Consider the following 7,331-nt stretch of genomic DNA (forward strand, 5'->3'; position numbering starts at 1 on the left):
CCATGAAGTTAAGTGACCAGAAACTTTAGTAGCCACACAAGACAAAGTATACAGAATTAAACTACAGAATTATTTCAGAAAAGTCACTAAACAAATCAGCAACAACAATAAATGCTGAGAGGGGAGAGAATGATTTCTAGTTATCACATTATATTTTTTAATGTCCAATTTTCAGCATAAAAATTATGAAACATGCAAACAAACAAGAATATATGGCCATACTTAGGGGGAAAAAATAGTCAATAGAGACTGTCCCTGAGGAAGCCCAGATGCTGGACTTACTGGACAAAGGCTTTAAATCAGCTATTTTAAATATGTTCAAACTAAACATAACTACATAATAAATATAAATATAAAAGACAGTATAACTGTGTTTTTTGTTTTTAACTATTTGACATAAAAGACAACTGCATAAAACAATAACTATAAATTTGTGTCTACAGGCATACCATGTATAGAGATGTGATTTGTATGATAACAGCAAAGGAGGTGGAAGAGAATGGAGCTATATAGGAGTAAGTTTTTGTATACTTTTAATATTAAGTTGTTATTAATTCAAACTAGATTGTTATAAGTTAAGATGATAATTGTAACCCCCAAGTCAACCATTAAGAAAATAACTTTTGAAAAATCTGTGGTACAGATGATTAAATCCAGCAAAGCCTCACTAGTATATACAAAACAGTGGTAAAATTGGTATGAATTAATGAAATCACTAAAGAAAGGAAATTCTTCATTGAGGACATCATTTTATTCATTTCTCAGTGCACAGTAACTAGAAGAGCATACAAGGTATTCTTTCATTCACTTTAGACTGAGGGTCTTTGATGTGTCAGGTACCATTTGATGCTGCAAAATAGAGGCTTAGCTGAATCTGTATTAATGAAGGGCTTCTTCATGGACCCATAACTTCTAGCAAGTTGCCTATTTCTGTTCTTTTAATTTCCTAATGGCTCGGGTCTCCCTTGATAGTCTCTCTCATTAACCATCTTCAGATCTAATCTAATCTATTTATTCACTCAGCAAATATGTGTTGAGCTCCTGCTATGTGCCATCCATCGGCGATACAGTGGTGAACAAGGCACATGGAGTTCTTGCCCTCCGGGCCTCAGGGAACTTGCATGTACTGTCATGTTGTGCAGTATATATAATGTAATGGCAGCAGGTGAATGTGCTAGGAAGAAAAACAAAACCCAGGTATAGAGAGGGGGTGCTTTTAGATAAGCTGATCAGGAAAGAAGGTGACATGAACAGAGACCTTAATGCAAAGATCTGGAGAAGGAGAGTTTTAGGAAGAGGGAACGACTGCAAAAGCTGAGGCGGAAATGAGCTATGCCTGTGAGGATTAGGAAGGAGGCGGGTGTGAGTGGAGTCTCTTCTTTCAACATGTATCTTGGATTCAACCTGCCCGCTGTGCCTTCTACCGCAACCCAGTCCTTAGCTGTAGCATCACATCTAAGTCACTTTGAAAATCTTTTCATTGTTCTTGCCCCAAGTCTGTGTCCCACATAATTCATCCTAAACTCCACTACCAGAAAATTTTCCAGAACACTTTCCTCTTGTCACCTCACAGTCAAGGAGTCCCAGTGACCTCCTACAGCAGCCGAGCCCTCAGCTCCTCCACAGCATTTACTGGTTTACAACTATGTACTGGACACTTTTCTAGGCACCATGGCGACACCAATGCACCATGAAGACCAGCTTCTTGCTCTCATAGGGCTTAACGTTTCCAAAGGATAAGGCAGACACTAGACAAATACCAAGATAATTTCGGATGTGAGTAAGTGCCAAGAAGAAAACAGAGAAATGGTGACAGAGGGAGTGACCTGAGGAGGTCTGAGGTGGTCTGGAAAATCTGGTCTGTTCCAAGAGTGGGAAGATCAGGTGCCTAGGCCCTAACATGGGGCTCTGCAGGGGCTGACCTCAACGCCACCTCCTTGGGGAAGTGTCCCCAGCACACCAGGGAAACGAGCCACCTCTCCTCTGAGTGACTAAAGCAGCGCCCATTCTTCTGTCCAGTGACTCTCAGATGGACAAGTTTGTCTCCCTTCTGCAGACCACAAGTCCATCGAGCAAAAGAACCCTACCTAATTCTTACCAGGCCACATGGAGTACTGTGAGCCACTGACGACCACCTGGGGAACTGAACCGAATCAAGCCCAGTGTCCTAATCTGGCAGGTGGAGTCACGGAGTGTCGAGGTCTAATCCAACATTAATTCACATCCCCAGCTCTTGTTAGGCCAGTATCCTGTCTGCTCCTGCCCTCTCCGGGGAAAACTTGGCAAAGTTTACAAATTTTAACAAATCAATATTACGTGAATATAAATTTCTGGAACACAAGTTATTGTTTGCCTAGTTAGATAATTCTCTCAAGAATGAACATGCTTTACCTGCTGGATTGATTTAGTCAACTTTCAAAAATCGTTTAAACTTTTGAAATTGATATTGACAAAAGTGACTTGTGGACAATGCTTTATCTTGACTTAGTAGTTTTGTTTAAAGATGTTTACTGAAAGACTATCGCTGATCTATTCATTGAATTAATATTATTAATAATATTATTTTTAAGCACTTCTATGTGTTAGGCATGGTACCTATTCCTGGGTATACAAGAAGGAATAAAATACACACATTCTCTTGCCCCTATAGAGTTTACAATCTTGTCAGGAATACAGGTTAGGAAACAAGAAAAGAGACAAATAAATGTATAATTATGGCTTGTGATGCATACTATTAAAGAAACAAACAGAATACAGGACAGAGAGTAACAGGGAGAATTTTGCATAGTGTGGTCAGGGAACACCTTACCTTTAAACGTTCACTCAGCTGTGCAGAAAAAGGGATGGATCTCACAGCTTTTATTAAATTCTAAATAATTTTCTTAATTCTGACAGGTAGCTTCCAATGTCCTGTGGCCATTCTACTTTTATACATTCCTTTTAAAAAGATGCCTTAGCTTTGCCCTACAACTCATCACCACTCACTGTGTGTTTATAGTATGTTATCATTATAAAGTAAGAACACTCACCAAGGAGATGATGCTCTGTTCTTCATGTCCCTGAAGCATATTCTCTACCATTCATTTAAGCTGCATAGAGTGACAGTGTGTTTCCTAATGACATCCATCCCTCTGAGTAGTTGTAAGCATGCAGACTGCTGAGGGCTCACGGTGGTCAAATCCCACAGCCATACAGAAGAAGCCCTTTAGGTCACACAAGTTCACCTGGTGAGAATATGGTGTCTGTGGAACATCTGGGGGACATTCAGATTGGAGCTCCGTGACCACGTCAGTCCCATGGCCACGGGCTTCATTCCACCCTTGACCAGTGACTTTGCAGCCCTGTGCTATGGGTCCTGTGGGGACCACGGGAGAGTGAGTGCAGATTAATTAGAGCAGATACTTCCTGATCTCATGGAGTTAATACAGGAGGGTGCTTATGAGTCCAATTAAATGGTTCCTTCTGAAGCAGCTCCCCTGATCTTCTCAGGAGGAGGAAAAGGAAACACAGGAGCATGAGAGGCACAAAGCAGCCATGGATAGCTGTGTCTGTGCACGCCCAGCCCAGACAGAAATTATTGTGAATTCCAGCAAGCAAAGAACAAATGTGGAGCATCCCGCCCTGCATTCCTGAAGGGAATGTGGAAATACTAAGAAAGAGAAGGACACTCAGATAGTCACAGAACAGGACTTCTTTGACAGAGATTACTGAGCTGGTTTTAAGCAATTTGAGGTGCTATGAGCAGGAGCTATAGGGTTGTTGGACGACTAGCAATTGGTGGTTCATCAAATAAAAACAAAGTGTTTCTAATCCAGGTCTGCAACAGGTGAGGAATGACAAGAAGAGCAATCAGGGAGTCGGGCAGAGACCCCTGCGTGGTGCTGAGTGACCCGGCTGTGCGGCCATTGCATTTCTCTTCAAATAAGGACCTTAGATATAAATCTATCATTGGTATGAAAGCCTACAATTCCCATAAGCATTCCTCACCAAGGTTGGATTCTTCCCTTTATTCAGTCACCAAAATTAGTTGAGCACCTACTATGTGCCAGGTACTATTGCTGCTTTGTATTTAGTGCCTCTCAAGGTAACAGAGGCAGTCTCTGCCCTCACAGAGCTCACATTCTAGCGGGGTGGGACGGGGAAGACAGAAAATAGACTAATAAGCAAGTGCTATGAAAAGCAATAAAGCAGGTAATAAGGGGGTGAGGGTGCAGGGTGATGAGAAGGGGGCCTTCAGAGAAACCCTTTTTAAGGGCTATTATATAGAGAGGTCAAGAAAGGCCCTTCTGATAAGTGACATTTGTATAGAAATTACAGGGTAAACCCTGGGAAGGTGTAGGGGAGAGGATTCCTGGCAGAACAGAAGAAGCACAAAGTCCCTGGGTCAAGGCGTGTTCTTGGCACGGTCAAGGAACAGCAAGAAAGCCGTGTGGCTGAGCAAATGAGGGAGAGAATGGTAGGAAATGTGGTCGGAGATGTAGGCAGGGGCCGGATCATATGCGGCCACAAAAATCCTGGGATGGGAGCTGTGGAAAGGTTTTGAGCAGAGAAGTGATGATATCTAATTCAGATTTTAAATGAGTCACTCTGGCTGTGTGTGCAAAACAGAGAGGAAGCAGGAATAGCCCAGGGAGGAGACGAAGGTGGTAGATCATCAGCACGTTATTAACATGAGATTCCCAATCCATACCAGGAAGCCCAGGTCAAGGTGAGTTAAGAGTGAGTTCCTTGAGTCACATTTCAAAACTGTAGAATTTCAGTTAATCAGAAAGTCAGTGGGATGCAATAGTCTTATATAGTAGCCACTAGCCACATGTGTATACTGACAACTTGAAATACAGCTAGTCTGAATTGAGATGTTCTATGAGTATAACTCACACTGAGTTTCAAAGACCTGGTACCAAAAAAGAAAGAAAAGAAAAACCCCCAAACCAGAATGGGAAACATCTTATTAAAAATTTTATACTACACTAATTACATATTAAAGTGATAACGTTTTGAATATACTGGGTTAAATAAAACATACTCTTTTCTTTTTCTCTCCTCAGAATCTTTATTATATAATAGCAGGCATACCACATGTTAACCTTTTATTAGATATTGTATTGTTATAGGGCCCAGTACTCTGTTAGCCACAGAGTGTAAATGCTTGACCTTGGATTGAAAGGAAGGTCATGAGTGCCAAGCTGTTGGCAAGTTGCTCTCAGAATTATCAAGTTCGTCTTAATATGGTCATTCATAGACCTGCAACCTGTAGACAAGTTGCGATAAAAAGAATAATGGGCTTCTCTTCTCAAATGAGATAATTTAGCAAAGTAATGACAAAGGAAAGTAATCTCACTTATATTAGGACCACATTTTCCAAATAAAGTCAAAGGCTTTGGTTACAGTCTCTTCCTTTTTTTCCTGTTACCTCTGGCCCCAAGGCCTGCAAATCACTTTCCTGTGACAGAGTTCAGTCCTGAATATCCCCTGTTGTTGATGGATGTAAACATGACTTGCCTTAGGGCTCATAGAATCCAGATATTAGGACTAAAGTTTATCTCCTCAACGGGAGGAAGCAAGTCCTCCCCAGACTTGGAAGTATCTACTCTGGAAATTAACTTCACCTATTTCTTTTTACTTTATAAAATGGAGCTACTAGAAATTTTAAAATTAAAATTTGTGGCTCACATTATATTTCTATTGGACATGACTGCTATTAGGAACTGAATTATACAAAGAAATCCTTTGTGATTTAAGACTTGAACATTTTTCTAAAATGTGTTGTCCATTTTCTGGTTTTAATAAAGTTATGCAAAGTGTAGCTAATGTAATTGGATTTACTTTAATTAATGGGGTGAGTGTGTCACTGATTCTGCATCACCAAAGCTTTGTTCTAAATGTCTCTCAGTGGTCCCATTGTCCGGAAGATGGTAAAATGGCCCTTCCACACTGGCTTTGCCCTTGGAAGGGTGCCTGACCTGGGGTCCTCAGCTTCACAGGTTCAGGACACAAACTTGATAGGTTTCCTGGTTGAGATCCTAGGGACACATTTCTCAAGAGTTGATATGAGAACAGTGACTTTCCAGAAGGACAGGCTTTTCTGGGCCACTCTATCTGGCTTCTTGCTAATTTATATTTTCACCTCCCAAAGGTATCTGTGTCATGGGTTGGGCCCCAGAGCCAGGTGGGGCAATGCAAGCTACATGTGGATCCACTGCACAGGGGCCAAGGGGTTCTAAAGACGAATGGCTTTACACAAGCGAGGCTGTGGCATGGGAATGGGGTGGGCAGACCTCGCAGAGACAGCCACTAATGTGAGCTCACCTCAGTCTGCATCTCTCCCAATCCTACCATGACTTTCCAACATCTCATTTCCCAGGAGTGGTCAAGCTCTAGAGGCACAAGGCAAACTGTTCAGGTTCTCTAGGGGTGGCCACACACACTCAGAAAACAGCTTACCGATTTATAGGAAGAAACAAGTCGTCAGGAGTCAGAATATTTGGGTCAGAGCATCACTTAGCTCTGCTCTCTGTGGGAGAGACTGCTCAGGAGAGCAAATCCATCAGTATCTGGAGGTTGCTTGGTAGGCAAAGACTGAATAGGGGAGACAGAAGGGTGTCCCGAACATTTGGAAAAGGGAGAAATGGGTACCCTCTGAAGGGTTAAACCGTAAAGCCAAATCAGTGGGTCAGAGAAGCGCCATTCCTACTGCTTAGCTTGGAGTAAATATTCAAGAAATATTTATGGTCTGCATGCGTGTCCAGTCTAAGAGTTAGTGAGACAGAATGATTCCCAGGTCAGAGCAAGACTTGACGGAAGTATCAACATACTTCATGGAGGAATGAGTTAATCACCCACAGAAGCACAGAAATAGGGGGAATTCCAGAAACGAACTTTGGCTGTGCCCATTGGTACCACTCCAAGAGAATAGAGGGTGAACTTACTGGAGGTGGGCTGAAGGCCAATGAGGACATAGAGTCCCCAACCGTGGAGAAGGACCCATCCAGCTGTCAGAGCCCAGACCATCCAACATCTGAGTCCTAGAACTATGTTCCCAGGTCCTGAATCCAGGATCACTAAGCTGATAATTTGACATCCTGTGCAGCTTTTCACTGGGAGAGACCATGCTGGTGAGCTCACTTTGATTATCTAGTCTGCCCAAGAGTTTTATTTTTCTATCCCGGTAAGTTAATTGGATTTATGGTTGGAGATAGCAGCATTTTGAAGCATAGAATTCATTCACATAATGAAGCACTTAAATGAACTGAGTCTCCAAGTCCACAAGACTTACTCAAGTGACAGATTCAGTAAGTCCAGCTAGTGCAACCTTCCTACTGAGATTCCTG

The sequence above is a fragment of the Grampus griseus genome (assembly GCF_964374135.1).
Source record: "Grampus griseus genome assembly, chromosome: 1".
In the NCBI taxonomy this organism is placed as follows: domain Eukaryota; kingdom Metazoa; phylum Chordata; class Mammalia; order Artiodactyla; family Delphinidae; genus Grampus; species Grampus griseus.